We start from the raw sequence: 24,221 nt of genomic DNA, 5'->3' as shown, positions 1-24,221 counted from the left end.
CGAAAAAGCACAAGTGGTGGTTGTCAATTTCTGGATGGAAAGCTGGTTAGTTGGCAGTCGAAGAAGCAGACGTGTGTTGCGATTTCTACTGCTGAAGCCGAATATGTTGCAACTGCTGCTTGTACATCACAAATTATCTGGATCCAGAGTCAGTTGAAAGATTATGCCATAAATATGAAAAATATTCCATTGTACTGTGATTCTCAAAGTGCTATACGCATTTGTCATAATCCAGTACAACATTCGAAAACAAAACATATTGCTCTTCGTTATCATTTTATCAAAGATCATGTGGAAGATGGCAACATTGAAGTCCATTTTGTAAAAACAACTGATCAGCTTGCTGATACTTTTACAAAAGATTTGGATGAAAAATCATTTGTTCGAATTTTGATAGGATTGGGAATGATCGAAGCAAGTTCAGTTCCAGGAATGATTTCGAATGTATAACAACGACGTGTTATACAAATGTGTCGATTCAGAGGCCATCATGATTCATTCAGAGGCTTATAGTATTAACCATTCAACGGTTACTGTTCATAGTCAACGCTTCGATACCCTTCGACTTCGTCACATTGCACATTTTGGTTGGGGTAACAATTTTCGTTAGTTTGTCAAATTTTCGTCTGTTTGTAAAAATTTTAGTTAGTTTACAAATTTTCGTATGTGTGTAAAAATGTTTTTCGTTAGTTAGTAGCTTAGATTTATTTTCGAAAAATCAAAAACTACAAAAAGATTTTATTTTGTTTTGTCATTTTATTTTTCGAAAAATCAAAAATTCCAAAAAGATTTTCTTTTATTAATTGTTCTCTTTTTCGAAAAACTTCCAAAAACACAATAATATTTTCTTTCTTCTCAAAAAATCAAAAATATCAAAAAGATTTTTGTTACTTTGTTCTTTGTTTTTTTTTTCTGTGTACAGATTTCACGAAAGTTATCCAAGGGTCATGCTTGAGTTTCTAAGGGAAGGTACAATTTCGACAACTTTGTACTAGTTAGACTATCCCTAGAAGCATGCTGCAGCATGTCGACCCAAGCCTCCATAGACTCAATGTGTGTGTAGGAAAGCCTTAATGAAATTTTTCATACGAAAATTTCTTCCCAAGTCAGGCTTATATTTACATTAGTCAAATGAGCTACCTTACTCTTCTCAAATGAGTTAAGAGTTGTCTGTTTGGTCCAATAATAACAGAGGTACAATTGTTTTCGTGAACCAATCTTTTTCATCACAAAGTTCTAACACATATCACACACCATGACATATGTCCGAGAGGTCATCGATCAAACCAATCATGACTTAGGCATATCAAAAATCTGTGTTAATGATCTAACATCATGAGACCGTGATGGAAGTGAAACCCAACCTTCCGAACCCATATAAGGAATTGACGGGGAACCTTGTTCCAGTTCTAACGAAACATTTGTTTCAGTACCGCTTTTCGAAACTCCAAATCATATTCATTTCTTATGAGTGGTCTTGATCAAACTATCGAAGCCCCCGATGTTTGTTACCCAACAGGATCCAGTATAATTTTTTTTTATGAATATGATTTCCATGTGAGTTTCATTTGTTTTATAAGTCACTTTCAAAATACTTCAAAGCATACTTGTCACTGACTACACTGGTCAAACAGGTAATTTTGGTTACACTTACTCACCTTATGTTTAGGTTGATATGTAACGAAATTGTAAACCACCCATGAAGCCTTGCACAAGAAGCCCTTCGATACTTCTCTATAAGTATTCGATTGAAATTCACGGGAACATACACAAGCAGTTGATTATCTCTCTTGATAATTAACGAAGTAACCTTTGCCCGGGGTTTATCTTCTTTTGTGTCGAAAATTTATTTTTCGACATCACAGTTCCAAATTTTTGTTAATTTGCTTCTTATCTTTGGCACACTGCACTCACAAAATCCTTGAGGTTCTGAGTATAACCAACTCAGGCTGATGATTTCGAACATCTGGCAAATGACTTCGCTTTTCATCCCAAAAGTGAAAGAGCCTTACCTCCATCCGAAGGTTGGTGACGGTTACAATTCAATAAAGATAAACGAACAGATTGTTTGATAAGACGTTTTGTCTTCAGTCCGGGTTTCAAGGCGATGTGATAGCTCCTTTTTGACGCATGGCTACTTTATCGGCAGAGTGGTGCGAGATTCAAGGTGCCACGTCAGATCTCATTTAATGTCAATCCCGCTTCAAATTCAAACACTAGGATTACATATAAAAGGGGAATCAAAGGGTTTTATCATTTTACGCTTTCAATCGTAAAAATCCTAAATTCTCTCTGCAAATTTCTGCTTGTTCTTCAAAGATTCAACAAACCCTAATCATGGCCAATTCTGCTGATCTCAATGTTCCTTCACAAAACACTGAAGATGTTACTTCTGCACCGATGATGAAGATTCAAGGCACGAACTATCAAGTCGAAGAGGATGTTACTCTTTATCCAGATGAATTGAAGATGCTGGTCGTCGCACTGAAAAGCTCTGTTCTATCGACTGCCATGTTCAATTCTTTTGCTGTTCCACTTTCATGGCTTTCACAAGCAGGATCCACTGCTACTTACAGCAAAGCAATGGATATCATCACTTTCCAACTGGTGAATGAAAAGAAGATTCGACTGTCCAAGAAGATTTTTTGTTAGATTCTTGATATCCCCAATTCTCCAATGTATACTGATCTTTCTTCTGCTCAAGTTATCCATATGTTTAATGAGATGGGTCATCAACCCCCCCCCCCCTCACCAAGATCAGTGATTTCAAGAAGTCTGGACTTCCAACTGTTTGGAATTTTCTTTTCGGAATCTTTCTACGCTGCTTGATTGGTCGCAGTGTTGGATTGGACAAAGGTCGAATGGAGGTTTATGCGATGGTAGCTGGATTATACTATGATATCTCTGTGGATTACTCTACACAGTTGTGGAAGGAATTTCAGAAGAGTGTTGAAAACATGAATGTTGTCCAAGGAATTTCGTGTGCAAGGTATTGGAGTTTGATTCTTCGATACTTCTATGCCAAAGAAGGAATTGAAGTGCCTGTTGATGAGGAGACAGTTGAATTCATCAAATATCAATTTCCGAAGGAGGTTATTGATGATGTTGCAATCTTTACCCACATTGCAAGGATTCCAGATGCAATGTTACAGCGTGTTGATCCCACACACTTGGTTCTTATGGAGTATTTGGAAACCATCAATCCTGATGATGAATCTGGGAAGTTGTTGCCGAAAGAAGCAGCTGGTCCTTCGAAGAAGTCAAGAAAATCAAAGAAGGATGCAACAACTACTCCTGAGAAACCTGTTCAGGAGCTCAAGAAAACAAAGTCCCCAAAGAAACAGACGAAGCCAGAAGCACAAGTTTCGACTGTTGTGGTTGAGCCAGTAGAGCCTGTTCCTGATGACAATATAAAGGAAACCATTCCATCCAAATCAGGTATCTTTCGCAGAATTAAGAAGAAGTCGCGTGGATCACGAAAGTTTTGAGATGGTTCGGTTAAGTCTTCTTCTACTATGGTTTGTAAACCATATCTGAATCACCAAGGAATTCTTATTCGTGAGGTTCCAGCTCCTGTTTCTCCTTCATCAAAGAAACGAAGAGCTGAAGATGTGGCTTCAAGAATTTCTAAGAAGAAGTTAAAGAAAAGAAAGATGGTTCTTCAAGAGGAATCATCCGAAGGGGAGAAAGTTCCTGAAACACCTGAAGCTACTATTCTTCCATCAACATCTACTCCTGAGAAGACTAAGGTCACACCACCCGAAGTTGCGTTAACCGAGTCAGTTACTGAGGAGATTCGAACTTCAGACATTCTTACACACGTATCTGATACGGTTGTAAATGTCAACATGGGTGAAGGAGAATCCAATAAATAAATTTGTGTTACAACTCAAGGTATTCCTGCACCTTCTGTAGTGGAAACTTTCGTTTCCTTACCTCCATTTATCATTCCTATTTCGAACACTACCAACTCACCCACGTTTGAAACCATTCTCACTCAACCAATCACTACATTGTTCTCATCACAAACTACTGATCCACTTCAATCTACGGAGGACACTGATATTGAAGAAGGGGGATTTGGGGGAACCTTTGAAGATACGAAATTTGATGAAGAAGAAGAAACTTTTCCCGATAACATGTTAATGACAATGAAGCAGTTCAAGATTCTGAATAAAAAGATGAATTCGATTATTCAGTCTCAAGCTGACATAGGGGGAAATCAATCTATTTCAAGTTTGGAACTTGATGTTATGCTCAAAGCTTTCGAAGCCAGGATGATTAATAACGTTTATGGAATGATTCACGATTCTGAATCTAGAATCTTGGAGAAGGTGGATCAAAATGATAAGTGTAATGAGTTACGCATCAAATCACAATCTTCGAATTTTCTGGGTGAAGTTCAAGACTTATGAAGGATGGCTAAAGAACGTCATGTCTTGTTTGTTAAAGATGTGAAGCAAGTTCGCGAAGATGTCAACTTTAAGATTCAAGAACTTCGTGAAGATATGCTCAAAGAGATTGCTAGTGCTCAGCAAGACTATGCATCTCTCAATCAAAAGGTGGATATTATTTGTGATGCTGTCACGAAGTATGTTGAAATGTATGAAAGTTTGAGTCCTCAAGTAACTCAACTTTCTATGGATAACAATCGAAGTTTTGTGGAGCTCAGTACATTGTTAAAGGAGCTGAAAGATTTATTAGTCAAGCCTGGTTCCTCTTCGATCATTACACCAAAATTTTTATCCCAAAAGTTTTCTCAGTTCAAAGTTGTACTGCATAAACAGTTGGCACCATTGTCCAAATTTTCTAGTCTTCTACCAACGGATGCCCCACCTGTTGTCATAGGGGTGCAAGGGGGGAGAAAAGAAGGTTGGTAATGCGAAAGTTAGTGAGGTTTCGCATGAAGCTATTAACACAGCGGGGAAACTTTTTCAAACGAAGATCCCATCTTCAAAGCCAATTGTCTCAACTGTTGGGCCTGTTACTGTTGGATAAGGTGTCTAAGTCCATAACTTATTTGGTATATACTTGACCCGACCCGGCATGGTCCATTTGGGTTGCACTTCACCCGAACTAGTTATGGATAATTTTATGAGAATTGTATACTTACGATTTATTAATATATTATAAGTTATAATATATTAATATAAAGTCATGTTACTTAATTAGTTTTAATCTTGAATTAATTATGAATTAATTTAGTGATTAAAAGGAAGACTAATTAAATCATGGGCTATTATATTTATATAGTGTGGGCTAACACTCATTTGGGAATAGGCTAAGCTTATATGGAAGTCCATGGATGATCCATGGAGCTTTTACCCATGGATCCTTGGAAGAGGAAAAGACATGGGTTATTAGGGTTTCACCCTAACCATGTACACTATATAAACAAGCTTATGTTGCATGAAAAAGACACTAATGTGTGTGTAAGTGTGGTGGCTAAAATCAAGAGTTAGTATACTCTCTCATACATTTTCCAAGTTTATGGTGATTTGTGATTTCCATTTGAGGCATTCACATTATTGGTGCTTGGCTCTCAAACTCCAAGGAATCAACAATCAACAAAAGGTATGTAATTCATCTAGTTCTTTTATGGTTAAAAGTACCCCATGCCATGCTAGATAGGTTATAAACCTTGGAAAATAATATTTTGCATGTATCTTAGACAAACATAGATCCAAGGTTTAATAGGGTTGCATGTACACTTAGGAAGTGTTAGAATGCTCAAAACCCAACAGTGGTATCAGAGACTAGGCTTGTTTGTTTGATACTTGATGCAAAATAGTGATAAAAAGTCGATTTTTTGCTGTCTGACTGATGAACTCGCCGAGTCCATAGGGGGACTCGCCGAGTTCATGTGTAAACTCATCCTACTCGCCGAGTAGGTTCGTGCACTCGGCGAGTAGGAGCCTCAGAATGCAGATTTTCGACTTTTGCTGCTGGAAATGGACTAGAAACATTACCCTAAACTGTTTTGGTGTTTTAAAACTTGTTTTAGTTGGTGTAATGGTTGTTCTAATCCATTTACAATAGCTTATATCAAAGTTTCATGCTTTGTATGTGTTCATATAATTCTTGAAACTTTGATGATCATGTTCATGTTCTTATGAATTTAGAAGATGATAGGAATTATTTGCTGAATTGTTTAGGATTAATTCTTGATCATTTATGTGTTTTAATGGAGTCCATAATTTGTCCTCAAGTTATGGATATCTAAAGGTCACTTCTTTTAAACACACACTTAAAACACATAAGTTACATGGAAATGAAGAGTCTTCATTTTTATGAACCTTTAATTCATAAGTTATGAAATTAAAAGTTTTGAATAGTTTCAAAACTTGTCCTCAAGTTTTGGAATTTGTAAAGTTACACACACTTTAATATACTTTAATTCCAAACCCTTAGAGTTTTAAAAGTTAAAATTCAACCCTTATACTATTTATAACATTAATGGTTAATTATTATATATATGTATAAGATCAAAGTCGTCTTACCGCTAGTACGCCTCATTCACGAAGCCAGTCTATAAGGTGGGTATAAGGTTGTTGCCTATAAAATGGCAACTTAATGGGTGTCCAATCTCACCCACCGCTTGCTTGACTGGTGGAGGGTCGTTAGCCGAACGGGTAGGACAAGGACTTATAAATTCTCATTAAAAGTATGATAAATATTATAAAGTAACTAAACCTTTTATAAATTCCCAATATTAGTTACTTTAGGAAAATGTGAATATGGTGCTAACCCATGAAATTCACACTTTGTACCTTACCAAGTCGTTGGTGGAGCGTGTGTGGTTAACCGGCACACTAACTTGGACTAGTAAGGATCACGAAGGGTGACTTAATGTTTATCATAGATCGGTGGAGCGTGTGTGGTTAACCGGCACATTGATTAGGTGATACTATTAAGGGTACCAAGTAAATTTGCATGGTTATTCACACCTTGTTTTGTGATGCTCGGCATCCCAGTCACAAAACTTGAAGGGTACAATCGAGATTGAAACATGCCATTGAAAAGTTCAATGAATCTCAAAAGAATCTAGGAATTTCAAAAACCAATTAAACCTAATAATTCATTTCGTTTTCATGGTGGAAATTGGTGAATCGTCATTCACCTACCTTCAAATATATTATAGCTTAGATTACGGCATCCCTCTTCTAAGTTATAATATATTGTGTTGGATCCTAGCCTTAATATTACATTTGGGTGTATTATTAAGGATTCGATATATCGAATCTAAACTTGTTTTCTTCTTTTCAGATGTCTTCCGACAACAAAGCTTCGGGCTCTAACCCTACTGGCTCCTTTTCCCTCATGAACCTTTGTGGGAGGGTCATCTTTGATGGTTCCAACTTCATGGATTGGATCCGGAACATCAGGATGGTTACTCGTTACGAGGACAAGGAATATGTCCTCGATAAGGAGCTAAAAGAGCTTGATGAGTCCACTGCTACTCCTGAGGAGGTCGCTGAGTATCAGGCACATGAAAGAGATGCCACCAAGGTGGCATGCATCATGATGGCCACCATGACAGCTGAACTCCAAAAGTCCTATGAGGACTATTACCCTTTTGAGATGCATCAGGATCTGATGGAAAGGTACCATCAGAGTGCTCGTCAAGAGCGGTATGAAATAATCTCCTCCATGATCACTACCCGTATGAAGGATAGCGAACCAATCACGAGCCACATGCAGAAAATGCAAAGGTATGTGGACCGTCTAATGAAACTGAATGTGAACTTCCCTGAGGAGTTGGCAATTGATATCATTTTGCACTCCTTGCCATCGTGTTATGATCAATTTCGTATGACATACCACATGAACAAGGAGGAAGTCACACTCAGTAAGCTTCAAGGACTTCTGAAGACTGCCGAAAGTGGTCTTAAGAGTAAGTCGGTTGCTACTCCTACTCCTACTACTACCCTTGTTTTGGCTATCGGGCAAGGCAAAGGGAAAAAGAGGAAGCACCCTTGGAAGGGTACCAAGGGAAAGTCCCTTGAAGGCTCCTCATCTGGAACCAAAGGTGGTTCTATCACTCCTTCTGCCATCCCTAAGGATGCTGAATGCTTCTACTGTCAAAATAAGGGGCACTGGAAGCGAAACTGCCCAAAGTACTTGCAGGATGTCAAGGATGGGAAAGTGAAACCATCCCATGCAGGTATTTACACTATATTGTCTAATAACTCACCATATTCTAATTCTTGGGTTCTTGATACAGGTTGTGGTATTCACATCTGTTGTGACTTGCAGGGCCTAAGAAGAAGTGAGGATGTGGAGCACGGAAAGATAAACTTAATCATGGGGAACAAGAAGGTTTCACCTGTTCCCAAGATTGGAGTTTATACTTTGTTGCTAGATAGTGGGTTAAAGTTAGATTTGAATAAATGTGTGTACTCGTCTGAAATGGCGAGGAATATTATTTCCTTTCATGCTTTGTACAAACAAGGTTTTACCTTTTCTTTTGATAATGAAGTTGGTAGTATTAATGCTTTCTTTAATAATGTTCTTTATTTTAAAGCATTACCTTGTGATGGTGTGTATGAAGCTGTATCGGTTGTAGATAATTTAGGAAATAATGTATTATGTATTGATTCTTCTACTAGCTTGGATAAAGCATCTTTGTGGCATTGTCGTCTTGGACATGTAAGCAAGAAACGCATAGGCCAGCTCCAAAAGGATGGAGTCTTGGAGTCGTTCGACCTCAAGTCGGATGATAGTTGTGAGTCTTGTCTACTTGGAAAAATGACAAAATCACCCTTCACTGGTACTTGTGCAAGGGGTGAGGGTTTGTTGGACCTTATACATACTGATGTATGTGGACCATTCAAAACTGCCACAAGGGATGCTAATCGCTATTATGTGACTTTTATTGATGATTTTAGTAGATATGGTTATGTCTACTTAATCAAACATAAGTCAGAAACTTTTGAAAGGTTTAAAGAGTTTAAACAGGAAGTAGAAAATCAATTGGGCAGGAACATTAAGATGCTTCGATCCGATCGAGGTGGTGAGTATCTTAGTACTGAGTTCCTCGACTATCTTAAGGAGTGTGGGATTGTCTCACAATTGACACCTCCCAGGACACCACAGCTGAATGGTGTAGCTGAGAGGCGCAATCGAACTTTGTTGGACATGGTTCGCTCTATGATGAGTCGAGCTTCGCTACCAATCTCTTTTTGGGGGTATGCCTTAGAGACTGCCGCCCACATCCTTAATCTAGTCCCTACAAAGAAGGTTGCCAAAACACCTCATGAAATGTGGACTGGGAAAGTTCCCAATCTAGACCATATCAAGATTTGGGGTTGCGAGGCTTTCGTGAGGCGCGAAACTCATGACAAGCTCGAACCTCGAAGTGAAAGGTGTATTTTCATCGGCTATCCACAAAAATCCTTTGGTTACCTCTTCTACAGACCCAACGAGAATGTGGTCTTTGTGGCTAGGAGAGGAGTCTTTCGAGAGACAGAATTTATAAGCCAAGGAGACAGTGGGAGGCAAATTGACCTTGAAGAAATTCAAGAGTCAATTGGTGAAGGAACCTCAAATACTAGCAATCAACCCGAGGAGGAAACTCCTGTTGATCCAGCTGATGAGTCTGTACCTCCGAGGCGTTCCACAAGGGTTAGGAACACACCTGAGTTTTATTATGGATTTCATATTACTACGGAAGGTGATACATTTATCAGTGACAGTACACTGGTAAATCTGGATGAACCTAACAGTGTTAAAGAAGCCATGGCAGGCCCGGAGTCTGCTAAATGGAAGGAGGCTATGGACAGCGAGATACAGTCCATGTATGACAATCAAGTTTGGAACTTGGTTGACCATGTACCAGGCCGTAAGACAGTCGGGTGCAAATGGATCTTCAAGAAGAAGACCGACATGGATGGGAAGGTGCACACTTATAAGGCTCGACTGGTTGCGAAGGGGTTTACTCAGACTCAGGGTATTGATTATGATGAAACCTTTTCACCAGTAGCAAAGATTAAGTCTATTAGGGTTATGCTAGCCATTGCTGCATTTCATGATTATGAAATATGGCAAATGGATGTCAAAACCGCTTTCCTTAACGGAAAGTTGGCTGAGGATGTTTACATGAATCAGCCAGAAGGTTTTGTCAGTGCAGAGTACCCCAATAGAGTGTGCAAGCTTGAGAAATCCATTTATGGATTGAAACAAGCATCTCGAAGTTGGAATCTTTGTTTCGATGAGAAGGTCAAAGAGTTTGGTTTCTCAAGAAGTGAAGATGAGTCCTGCGTATATGTCAGAGCTAGTGGGAGTATAGTTAGCTTTTTGGTACTGTATGTGGATGACATACTACTCATAGGAAATGACATCCCAACCTTGCAGGAGGTTAAGTCCTGGCTTGGGAAGTGCTTTGCTATGAAGGACCTTGGAAAAGCTACCTATATCCTAGGGATAAGGATATTAAGAGAAAGGAGTAAAAGACTAATTGGACTTAGTCAGAGTATCTACTTGGATAAGGTGTTGAAAAGGTTCAACATGCAGAATTCCAAGAAAGGAGAATTACCGATCCAAAGCAATGCCAAACTGAGCAAGGCTCAGAGCCCGAGTACAGAAGATGAGATAGCTGAGATGAGTCGATTACCTTATGCTTCCGCTGTTGGTTCGATCATGTATGCTATGACTTGTACTCGTCCTGATGTGGCCTTCGCTTTGAGCATGGTCAGCAGATATCAGGGGAACCCTGGCAAGGCTCATTGGACTGCGGTAAAGAATATTCTCAAGTACCTGCGGAGGACTAAGGATTGGATCCTTACCCTTGGTGGGAGTGATGACTTGAGAGTAGTAGGGTATAGTGATGCTAGCTTTAAGACTGATAGGGATAACTTCCGCTCTCAGTCGGGCTGGGTCTTTACCTTAAATGGAGGGGCAATCACTTGGAAGAGTTCCAAACAGGAGACTGTAGCTGATTCGACTTGTGAATCAGAGTACATAGCAGCGAGTGAAGCGGCAAAGGAGGCGATATGGCTGAGGAACTTCATCGGAGACCTTGGAGTTGTACCAGCTATTAAGGAGCCTATGGAGATTTTCTGTGACAGCAATAGTGCGGTTGCCTTAGCCAAGGAACCAAGAGATCATGGCAGATCCCGACACATTGACAGAAAATATCACTTCATAAGACACAAGATAGAAGAGGGACTCCTCGTGGCAAAGAGGGTATCGTCAGATGAGAAACCTGCGGATCCCCTTACGAAGGGACTGACGAGGGTGAAGCATTTGCAGCATGCGAGGCGCATCGGGCTGAGGGACGATATTAGTTTTATAGATTAGATAGCCTTTTTCTGAAACTTGTAAAATGTAATCGACGTTTGATGATGAATAAAATTTGTGATTTATTTATGAGTAAAGTGTTGCTATCATTGTCAATTATTTACTATTGTTTCAGTTTTGCATGTTTTGACTTCCAGGATAATTAATTTATTCAAACTCTCCACAGTTGGTCATATGTCGGAAGTAGGTATGAATCAAGACTGTCATGAATTGGGATTGTAGATGACTAAAGGTGTTTAGCCATAGCAATGGTTGCTACAACATTCATGAGTACTCATAAGTTATGAGTATTGGAATAAACCCACGCTCACTTGTATCACTTCATGGAATTTATCTCGAGTGATCGTGAGACGGTAATATCATATAAGTCTTCAAACCTAGATATATGAGTTGTTACCTATGAGTTGGTTGTGCATTGATTGCACGTAAACGCATCAGTAACTTGATGTTATAAAACGTGCCTTTGTGTGCAATTCAATAAGTAGTAGAACAAGCATATGAGTCGAAGTTTATCTGTTCCTTCTAGAAATAGAAGCGATATCTGGGCCCCTCGATGATTTTGTGTTGACCCATGTACCGGGCCCGATCAGAACTAAATTGATGTGTTCAGTTAAGTTCTTTGTCAAACAAATCGGAAATCGTGAAACAACTGCTATACAATAAGTAAGACATTGTTCCATGTATTTGTCCGGCTGATATCATGAGAGCAGAGGATTATATGATCACTTATCTAAAATGACGCTTCATAGTTCACAAGAGTTTTCGAGAGCTACGATTGCCGGTTGGTTCCTGAAGTAATATAGGCAAATACAGTTATTAGACTTATCCAAGTGGGAGTCTGTTGGATAAGGTGTCTAAGTCCATAACTTATTTGGTATATACTTGACCCGACCGGGCATGGTCCATTTGGGTTGCACTTCACCCGAACTAGTTATGGATAATTTTATGAGAATTGTATACTTACGATTTATTAATATATTATAAGTGATAATATATTAATATAAAGTCATGTTACTTAATTAGTTTTAATCTTGAATTAATTATGAATTAATTTAGTGATTAAAAGGAAGACTAATTAAATCATGGGCTATTATATTTATATAGTGTGGGCTAACACTCATTTGGGAATGGGCTAAGCTTATATGGAAGTCCATGGATGATCCATGGAGCTTTTACCCATGGATCCTTGGAAGAGGAAAAGACATGGGTTATTAGGGTTTCACCCTAACCATGTACACTATATAAACAAGCTTATCTTGCATGAAAAAGACACTAATGTGTGTGTAAGTGTGGTGGCTAAAATCAAGAGTTAGTATACTCTCTCATACATTTTCCAAGTTTGTGGTGATTTGTGATTTCCATTTGAGGCATTCACATTATTGGTGCTTGGCTCTCAAACTCCAAGGAATCAACAATCAACAAAATGTATGTAATTCATCTAGTTCTTTTATGGTTAAAAGTACCCCATGCCATGCTAGATAGGTTATAAACCTTGGAAAATAATATTTTGCATGTATCTTAGACAAACATAGATCCAAGGTTTAATAGGGTTGCATGTACACTTAGGAAGTGTTAGAATGCTCAAAACCCAACAGTTACTTCAACAGTTGTCACCACAATGCCAATTTCCACGATGCCAATTCCAAGGCCAATTAATAAAGGAATTATGATTGGGGAAGGTGGTAGTAGTTTGAAGCCCAAAGATGTTGCTGATAGCTCTTCGATCAAAGATAAAGGGAAAACAATTTTGGTCGAAAAGTCGAAAGAAGATAAGAAAGCTGAAGCTGAAGCTGAGTTGGAAAAGTTAAGAGTTGTTCAGAGCATTTTAAGTCTTCGTGCAAATGATCCACCAGGAATGAACAAGGGTGATCCTGCTAAGCATTACAACTACGAAACAATCGAAGCAAAAGTTGCATATAATCATATGTATGCTTTTGAGAAGAAGCCGAAGCAAAGTTATGCGGTTGTTAATTCTGATATGAAACAACTGGATTTCCCGGTGAATGAGATGATGTTCATTATGGCTCAGTACAAGATTGCTGAGAAATTTGATAACGAAGATGATTACACATATATGAAGCTCAGATTTCATGCTGTTCTTGGGAAATTTCCAGAAGAAATATGGTCACTTGTGAAAATAAAGAAGGTGGTCAGCATTAAGAAGGATGTTCTGTTCAAGAACATGATGCAGAACCTTCGTTTTTATGTTGCAAGGGCAAATGGTCAGGAATGTAATTTTTCTATAGCTGATTTTCCACTGATGAACTTGTATGATCTTATACAAGTTGCATTACTTTTGAAAGATAAAGATGCTTCGTACCTTCGTGAAACTGATCCTGAAGTCTTTCATCTTGGTCTTGCTCACATCAAAATATTCATAGATAACTACTATGAGTGTTTGGCTCTGACTGATATGGAGTTGGCAACTGCGAAGGGATTGGAAGTGAAAGTACCCATGGAACCAACGAAGACTCAACCTGAGTTAAAGAAGTATGCTGATGGGGAGATTTTCTTGAAGCCGTTTGGTTTGGTCTTCGCAGGGAAGGATAAAAATGGGAAGGCCAAGAGATTCTTATTCCAAGCATGCGAAGTAGAAAGATATACTACGTCCCAGTATACGAACTTTATTGTTCGTATGAATAGCTGCAAGAAGAATAATGAAGGGGACAAGAAAGAGTTGAAGAGGATTATTTCCTGGTACTCAGAAATCCGAAGGGTGATGCTGTATGCTATACAGATTCTTTTGAACTGACGAAGATCGACATTATTACAAAGGGGGAGATTGTAAGGGTCCAAGATCTATTGTAATATGTCGAAGACTTAAGTTTATTTTACAAGGCATATTTTGTAACGAAGCATAATGTTTTAGTCCTTGTAATTTTTTGTGTGCTTTCATGTTTCCTATAAATAGGGACATTACTTAGCGTTAGATAAGAGTCTTGTACGAACTTGTCTATTTTCTCTCTGTAACAGTTGAAAGCATAATAGAGCTGAAACCAGATCATATTTACTTCTCGTGTTCAAACTAGATTTTCGTTACTCTGATTTTTTATATTCTCAATTCATGACTTCATCATCTCCTATAGATTTCTTCCACTCCATGTAAAGGAGTCCATCAGCCCAACTTTGCGACTATCATTGATTTGCAAAACCAGTCCCCGTACTTTCAATCAGTTCCTTTAATCCCAAAATTAATTCCAAATCAATTGAGGACAAGTTATGGAGTCCATACAATTTCATTAAGATCAAGAATTACACTAACAAGCAATTTGCATATAATTCCTATGATCTACCAAAACTCATAAGCATGAACAATCCACCTCAACAATTTTCAAGAATCATATAAACATATGTAAAACTTGAAACTTTGATAATGACTTTGAAATTGGTTTACCATAATCATTACCACATCAAAAATAGGCTTTATAAGTCCAAAACAGTTTAAGGTAATGATTCTAGACCACTTCCAACCATAAAAGTCGAAAATATGTTGTCAGGGGCTTCTACTCGTCGAGTGTATGAACCTACTCGACGAGTAGGATGAATTTCTTCTTGGATTCGGCGAGTCCATCAGTGGACTCGGCGAGTCCAGTGCCCAGGAAGCAAGAATTTTCGATTTTTAAGCTATTTCAGCATGTATAACTTGAAAACAAGCCTAGGCTCTGATACCACTGTTGGATTTTGAGCATCCTAACACTCCTAAGGTATTCATGCAAACCTAAATACCTTGGATCTATGTTTTCACTTCTTATACATCTAATGGTGTTTCCAAGGTATTAAACCTATAACTAGCATACAATTGTCACATACCACTCAAGAATCTAGTTAGGATAACATACCTTATGGTGGTGATTGAAGTCTTGATGTATCTAGCCTTAAGAGCTTAGCCCCAATAGTGTGGAAGCCTCAAGTGGAATCACAACACATCATGGACAAAGGAGGAACTTGAGAGAGAATCTCCATGCACCCAAAACCACCATGAACTCCAAGAATACACTACTCACGATTTTGGGCAATGAAGTATGTATTTATGTGTGAGATTTCTAGGGTCATGGATATAAAACCCAAATCCATACCCATGGGTCTTATGATCCATGGTTCCTGTGGCCCAACTCTTTATGTATCCATACATAAACTTGGTTCAACATGGATCTTAAGCCCAACACATATAAATATAACTAATTAACATAATTAGTCCCCATAGATTTAATTAGTCTCTTCTTGATCACTAAATCAATTCTAAATTAATTCTTGATCAATACTAATTAAAGCCATATGATTTCATATTAATATATTAGTACTTATAATATATTAATAAATCATATATAACCTTCTCTCAAGATTCCATCCTAACAAATTATCCTGATGATATGCAACGCAAATGGACCATGCTACTCTCGGGTCAAGTACATACCAACAATAGTTATGGGCTTAGAAATCTAATCCAACAGTCTCCCACTGGGATAAGTCTAAAACTATTATTGCAAGTATGACTTCATAACCCGACTAGCAATCGTAGCTCTTAAAGCCGCTGTCGAACTCTGAACAAATCAATGACACGTCCATTAGATAAGTAATCATATATTCCTCCATTCTAGATATCATATGGACTGAGACATGGATTATAATCATTCTCTCTATCCATTTGTTGTTTCCCGATTTTCGATTTATGACAACTGACTAATTTGAACAAATCAAATCAGTCCAGACTTGGCCAAGCACTTAGGGGTGTCATCACTAAACCATCGAGGGGCCCACATATATCGCTTTTATCCTTATGAGGTAAAAGGAATGGATAAACTTCGACTCATATGCTTGTACTAACTACTTGTTGAATCATACACAAAGGCACATTTTATAACATCAAGTTACTGATGCGTTTTCGTACAATCAATGTATAATCAACTCATAGTCAACAACTCATATCTCTAGGTTTGAAGAATATAAGATATTATCGTCTCATGATTCACTCGTGATAAAATCCATGAAGTGATTCAAATGAGCGTGGGTTTAATCCAATACTCGAATCTTATTCCAGGAGCACTCATGAATACTGCAGCTAAGTCTAGCCACCTAGACAGACTACAGACCCATTCATGACAGTCTTGCCTCAATACCTACTTCCAAAGTATGATTGACTGTGGACGGTTTGAATAACCTAGTTATTCGGGAAGTCAAAACATGCAAAGTGAAACAAAAGAATAATACTAATCCTATATGGCCCCAACACTTTGAGTGTAAATAAAAACCCTTTTATCTAAGCACCATATTGATTACTCATTATTCATTGTATAATGTTTCGATTTATCAACTTAATACTTGAATTAAAACAATAGTCATGCCATGCTCCAAGAATGCACACTACGTTTACCTATGGTCCTTTCTTTTGTGAAATAAATCAATTGAATACGACTCCAATGATGCTCATTTCACAATCCCAATCCCTTTTGTAAATGTAAGAATACTAAACTCTTGACATTTACTGTAATCTGTTAGATTCTAAACTTATATGCAATGATTCTCTTGTAATGACTATGCACAAAAGTCACAAAGATTTGGCAACAGACATTACAAAGTATTCCAATGGAGATCAATTCCATGGAAACGAATTCTCATATTCAAAGTACATTCCTTTGAACATCCTTCTTTGCATTAAGTTTTCTAATCTCACACAGATTCAGAGAATAACTTCCACCTATGGAAACAATTACATATTACCATTTTGACCATCACTTCTGGACAAGAGTTGCCACTTTTCAGTTGGGGTGTTCGTTTGGATGGATCGGTTTGATCCGATCCAATCAAGTGAATCCGAATAGATTTCGATTTTCAAAACATTGATCCGAATAGTCCAAAATAAATTTAAATCCAATCCAATCCAACCAAATTACAATTCGGTTGGATCGGTTTTTACAATTCGGTTTTCAAGAGGCAAGGCATTTTGAAAAATATATAACTTGAATATTAGCAAAATCTATAAAGAAACTATTTTTTTTTATATAAATTATAATTTATGAACAAATACTAAGAAAATATATTATAGTTAATATTTCATTGACAAAAAACTTTTGATAAGAAGTAATTTTAAAGTAGTATATTCGATGAAAATTTCTAATAACTAAAAATAATAATTTAGTAAATTTATAAATAGTTAAAGATACATATGAAAAATAGATGATAAGTTGTTATTCGGTTTTTTTGGACTATTCGGTCCTTAGTTTATAAACCAAAACCAATCCGAAATCCAAAATAATAATTCGGTTTTGCTGAAAACCAATCCAAAAATCCAAATATGCGAACCAAATAGTCCGATCCAAATTGTCTAATTGGACAATTCAGTTTTATCCAAATAGTTAACAACCCTACTTTTCAGAATATGTCAATATGGTCCTTTCCAAAGTTTAACACTATACTTCCAATTGTCCACGAGCAACCAATCTTTGGTAAACCTTAGATTGTCCTCGACAATTGCTTAATCATTTTAGTCATTTCCGGTTCTATTCCTTTTTCCCTCTTAATGACCTAAGCATTTGGAAAATTTAGAATGGATGTAATCGATCCTATACCCGAAGCATACGGGACACGATTCATGCTATAAAAATTTTATTTGCCATGTTCTCACAATTCGAACTATGAAGAGGGATGCCGTAATCATAATCGAATTTTGAGAACGCCACATATATCGAATTTCCTTATGTTGAATCATTCCAACATAACATTCATATATATCCTTGACTAAAGTTGATTAAAATCTCAATCTAAGCTTGTAGAATTGGAATGAAGTATAAAATCCTCTCCCTTAATTATAGCAAAACAACTTTTCAAAGCGAATTGAAACTTTTGTTTTCTATAATTAACATTGCTAACTTGCAACACTTAACATAATAATCATGCTCCCACTAACATGATAATTATAATTTATCCAGCATAACACTTTATGCTCCCACTAGCTTTGACATGTACCCAGAAATCAGCTGGACTTCTAGAAATCAATACTTTATTGACTTTCTTACCAAAGTCCGGTTTTCTGATACTAGATGCTTTGATAAGACTTTATCAAAATCGTACACCTTTCCTCAGATAGCTCACATGTGTGTCTAAACAATTATGAAGAGGGGTGCCGTAATCATAATGTTTAGACCTTCTGCCATTCTCACAAGTCCATGCTAGTGTGTCGGTTAACCACACGCGCTCCACTAATGACTTTGAGAATGCAAATATCACAATTGCTATCTACTTGAAATCTACTTAGTGAAAGAGTTTCCTCACCATCATTTTCATGAATCGGAGAGAAACCTTATGACACTTAGATTTTTTTATGGTGTAAGTGTTCCTATCCAAGCGAATTTGTCAAAACCATAATCATAAGACAAGGTTAGTAACGCTGCCCGATCTCATTTTTTTTGCCACTTAGTAGCGCATGGCCTACCATTGCTTCCAGGTTGTTATGCAAACAATTGAGAACTCATATAACTCACAAGCATAGTCAACTTTTGACTGGAATAGACATAGAAATAAGAATATGTCAACACGATAGGTTACAAATCTCAAGTCGTGGGCTAGTGATTAACAATACTCTTGATTAGTTCTTGAAACTATCTCAAGATCTTTTAAGACTCCCACTGACCTCTTGACATATAAGATTCTCTTGTCAAGAACTATTCCTTGACAAAATAAATATTCAAGAGTTAGTGTGGATTCTTATCAAGATAAACACTTCTCCCAATTGGTCTTAGTTGGTCTCTGTTTTATCCAAAACATCACAACTTACGAACTTCAAATGTACAAAAGTAAGAAACATGTTACTCTACATTTGATAAGTGTTATAAACCTTTCTTAAAATTATGTCACTCAAGTTACAATCTTAGAGTATGACTCTAAGACTTGTTTTGGAACGAAGTATGATTTATCTTTTGATATGACCATTTCCACAGTTCATGATTCCTCTCCTTAGCTAAACAAATGCACTAAGGTGTCTTTAGAGGATCAACTGTGATATGGTTTTATAATCACTAAGATAATCATAAAACAAGATACTCAAGTACTCTCCCATCTCTTTAGATTGGAGAAACTTTTACCTTTCTGCCTTATTCGATTCTTCTTATTCGTCCTGCCATACATTGAAACTTTTCCAATGTTTCAGAATTACACTTAAACTTGTAAGTATAACCATATTTACTATACTTTAGTAAATCATAACGAATAATCTTATCGATCTTTGTGGTGGACCTGACCAGCGCACAACCAAGTGTACCCAATCTTGTAGTCCTTCACTTGACTCACACATGCATGTGAGCAAGGACTTAGTCTTAATTTCCCAAAGATGAAAAATTCTCATTCATCATACAATACAAGTTGCATGATTCCAAGTTTTCTATCCAACTTAAACTTGGGTGATGAGAATCTTTCCTTATTTGGAAAATTGTGACACTACCACAAACGAAAGAATCAAATCCATTTCACAATATTGCTATCAATGAAATCATATAAACAACAAATTTTCACAAATGTCATCGTAAGGATATTTAAAATAAATAAAATCAAAACTTTTCTTTTATTTTAAAACTTGCGGAAAATCTTATCCTTACAATGCAAATACATATGAAAACATGTTGTTATCTATTCCTAAGCAATATATCATAACTCTTAAGCAGCAGCTCAAATTTCTGATCATCAAACATTGCGATCGAAATCCATCTATTCGCGATCAGAATCAGCTTACTCTTTCTTTAAGCTTCCTTCCTTTTCTTTGATTTTTAAAACTTCAACATGTGACCCAGTCACATCATGTAATAAGAATCTCCAAATAGGAACTTAACAGAGTTATATAGTGAATTTACCTGAAGCAGAGTCAAACTTTTTGACTCTACCATCCTTGTGATTTTTCAGGTAAATTTGGCAGCTTCGCAACCAATGCCCCTTTCTTTGGCAATAGACACATATGGACCTTTTGGGAATGGTACACGGGACAATCTCAGACTTAGCCTTTCTCTTTACCATTTGGTCAACCGAGTTGACTATGGCCAATCCCTTTCCATTTGGAGGAGAAAGTTTTTTTTAAACTTCTAATGTTACCATTGCCAATGTCCATGGAAGTTTGGGAAGTTGATCTTCTAATCAAATTTGCTTTACCAGTCCTCCAAATCATTGCTGATTCAGCAGCACCAAGCAAATAGATAAGATCATTAAGGGACATGTCATAGTCTGTTTCATAGTAGTCCCAAAGGAAACTCACTATGTGACTTAGAAAGTGATTGAACAACCAACTTTCTCACGACATTGACACCCAAATCTCCCGGCTTGTCGATATGTGACTTCATCTCCAAGATGTGAGCACACATAGACCTTGCTTGCCAATAGGGATTGAGTGACCTTTAACTATTTAAGAACTTGTGGGTTAGGGAGAATAATTGGAGGAGGTGGAGGAAGTGAAGCTCTATCCAAAAGGATGAGGAAGACCATAGTTGTCTGAACTTAGACATCTATGAGGGAGAAATTCAAGTTTAAGTTGATTTAAGTCCTTAACATAACACCCAATATGAAATATTAAGGCTAGGAACCAACAAACTATTTTATAACTTGGAAGAGGGATGCCGTAATCCAAGCTACAAAATATTTGAAGGTAGGTAAATGACGATTTACCAATTTCCACCATGAAAAACAAAATAAATTATTAAGTTTTAATTGGATTGAAACTCCTAGATCTTTTGAGATTCATTGAACTTTCAATGGCATGTTTAAATCTCGATTGTACTCTCTCAAGTTTGTGACTGGGATGCCGAGGATCACAAACAAGGTGTGAATAACCATGCAAATTGACTTGGTACCCTTAATTTTATCACCCAATCGATGTGCCGGTTAACCACACGCTCTCCACCGATCTATGATAAAACTTAAGTCACCTTTTGCCACACATTGTTAGTCCCATGTTAGTGTGCCGGTTAACCACACACGCTCCACTAATGACTTAACAAGGGTGCAAAGTGTAATTTCATGGGTTAGCACCAAATTCACATTTTCCTAAGTAACTAAGATTGGGAATTTATAAGTGTTTAGTTACTTAGTATTTATCATTATACTTTTAACGAAAGGAGAATTAGAGTCCTATCCTACCCGTTCGGCTAACGACCCTCCACCAGTCAAAGAAGCGGTGGGTGAGAGTGGACACCCATTAAACTTCCATTTTATAGGCAGTAACCTTATACCCCCCTTAGAGACCGGCTTCGTGAATGAGGCCTACAAACGGTAAGATTGACTTTATCTTATACATATATATAACCATTAACTTTTAATATTATAATAGTATAAGGTTGAATTTTAAACTTTTAAAATTCTAAGGTTTAATTTGGAATTAAAGTATACATGGGGAGGTAACTTTGCAAATTCCAAAACTTGAGGGCAAGTTTTGAAACTTTTCAAAACTCTTAGATTTTCATAATTTATGAGTTTAATGAATGTTTTAACAATCTTTAATGAAGAGACTCTTGAACATCCATAACTTGAAGACAAGTTATGGAGTTCATAAAACTATTTATGACAAAAAGACTCTTCATTTTGTAACCTATGACAATTTTATGAGTTTTAAGAGTCATAAATGTGACTTTTCATATAATCTTGGGGACAAGTTACAAAACACATTTTATGAACTACTTTTAGATCAATTTAGATTGAAAACAACTAACACATAACTTTTTTCATTAATCTAAGTTAACTCATAAAACAAGGTAACACAAAACTTTTGGTAATCCATAACTTGAGGACAAGTTATGGAGTCCATACAATTTCATTAAGATCAAGAATTACACTAACAAACAATTTCAATATAATTCCTATGATCTACCAAAACTCATAAGCATGAACAATCCACATCAACAATTTTCAAGAATCATATAAACATATATAAAACTTGAAACTTTGATAATGACTTTGAAATTGGTTTACCATAATCATTACCACATCAAAACCAGGTTTTATAAGTTCAAAACAGTTTAAGGTAATGATTCTAGACCACTTCCAACCTTAAAAGTTGAAAATATGATGTCAGGGGCTTCTAGTCGTCGAGTGTATGAACCTACTCGACGAGTAGGATGAATTTCTTCATGGACTCAGCAAGTCCATCAGTGGACTCGGCGAGTCCATTGCCTAGGAAGCCAGAATTTTCGATTTTTAAGCTATTTCAGCATGTATAACTTGAAAACAAGCCTAGGCTCTGATACCACTGTTGGATTTTGAGCATCCTAACACTCCAAAGGTGTTCATGCAACCCTAAATACCTTGGATCTATGTTTTCACTTCTTATACATCTAATGGTGTTTCCAAGGTATTAAACCTATAACTAGCATACAATTGTCACATACCACTCAAGAATCTAGTTAGGATAACATACCTTATGGTGGTGATTGAAATCTTGATGTATCTAGCCTTAAGAGCTTAGCCCCAATAGTGTGGAAGCCTCAAGTGGAATCACAACACATCATGGACAAAGGAGGAACTTGAGAGAGAATTTCCATGCACCCAAAACCACCATGAACTCCAAGAATACACTAGTCACGATTTTGGGCAATGAAGTATGTATTTATATGTGGGATTTCTAGGGTCATGGATATAACCCAAATCCATACCCATGGGTCTTATGATCCACGGTTCATGTGGCCCAACTCTTTATGTATCCATACATAAACTTGGTCCAACATGGATCATAAGCCCAACACACATAAATATAACTAATTAACATAATTAGTCCCCATAGATTTAATTAGTCTCTTTTTGATCACTAAATCAATTCTAAATTAATTCTTGATCAATACTAATTAAAACCATATGATTTCATATTAATATATTAGTACTTATAATATATTAATAAATCATATATAACCTTCTCTCAAGAGTCCATCCTAACAAATTGTCCTGATGATATGCAACCCAAATGGACCATGCTACTCTCGGGTCAAGTACATACCAATAATAGTTATGGGCTTAGACATCTAATCCAACAACTAGATCTAACATCATAGATTAGCAAGATGGAAGCTTTTTACCTCACAAGGAAAGAAAATGATGAACAAATCTAAGATCTTCAAGCTCCAAGCACAACTCCAAATGGTTCACTTCTTCTTATCCTTCACAAAGCACCAACAATCACACTTTAAGGCTCAAACTCTCAAGATCTCACTTAGTGTTCGATTTTCTGGACAAGAGGGGATGAAGGTTGTCTAAACATGACCTAGTGAGGCTATCACAAGGTTTAAATAGGGTGCAACACCCTAAATATTAGGGTCTCATTAACCACACATACGCCATGCGTACTCTATGTACGCCCAACGTACGTGAACCAAAGGCGCGATCCAATCCGGGCTAGTACGCTAAGCGTGCCACCCTGTATGCCCCGCGTACTAGCTTAAGGACTAAAATGCAAAACTTTTAAATGAGAAGGTTAAATACGAAACTTACAAAATCCAAATGTTACACTAAATTTCAAAACCAACCTCAAATGAATTTCTCAACCAAACTCCAATCTCAAATGGAAAATGACTTCAACCCGTTTGACCATCTTCCCGACTCCCCAATCAATACCTAAATCCAATTCCAAACTCAAATAAAACCTGAAGTCGTCTATGAAACGGATTCGGAGGCAGAAGAGATTTGACCACAGCCCATGAAAAGTGGCAAGGCGGATCCAAGGCAATGGACTACGACCAAAGAAACGGCGTTGGCTCGTGCGTGGGTGGATGTTTCTGAAGATCCGGTGGTCGGAAAGAACCAAACTGTCCTACTTTTTTCCGGAAAATCACTAGGCGTTTTCTTCAAAAAATGAAACTTAGAGACTATAGAAAAAAGACCAAATTTACTCCAAGCGGAGAAATGTCAACAAAGTTGTGACCGAGTTTAACGCAGTGTTTACGAGTGTCAAACGGCAATGGCAA

Source organism: Lactuca virosa, chromosome 8 (assembly GCF_052849685.1).
Source record: "Lactuca virosa cultivar CGN04683 chromosome 8, Lactuca_virosa_CGN04683_v6, whole genome shotgun sequence".
Classification (NCBI taxonomy): domain Eukaryota; kingdom Viridiplantae; phylum Streptophyta; class Magnoliopsida; order Asterales; family Asteraceae; genus Lactuca; species Lactuca virosa.
Note: the sequence above shows the minus strand (reverse complement) of the source record.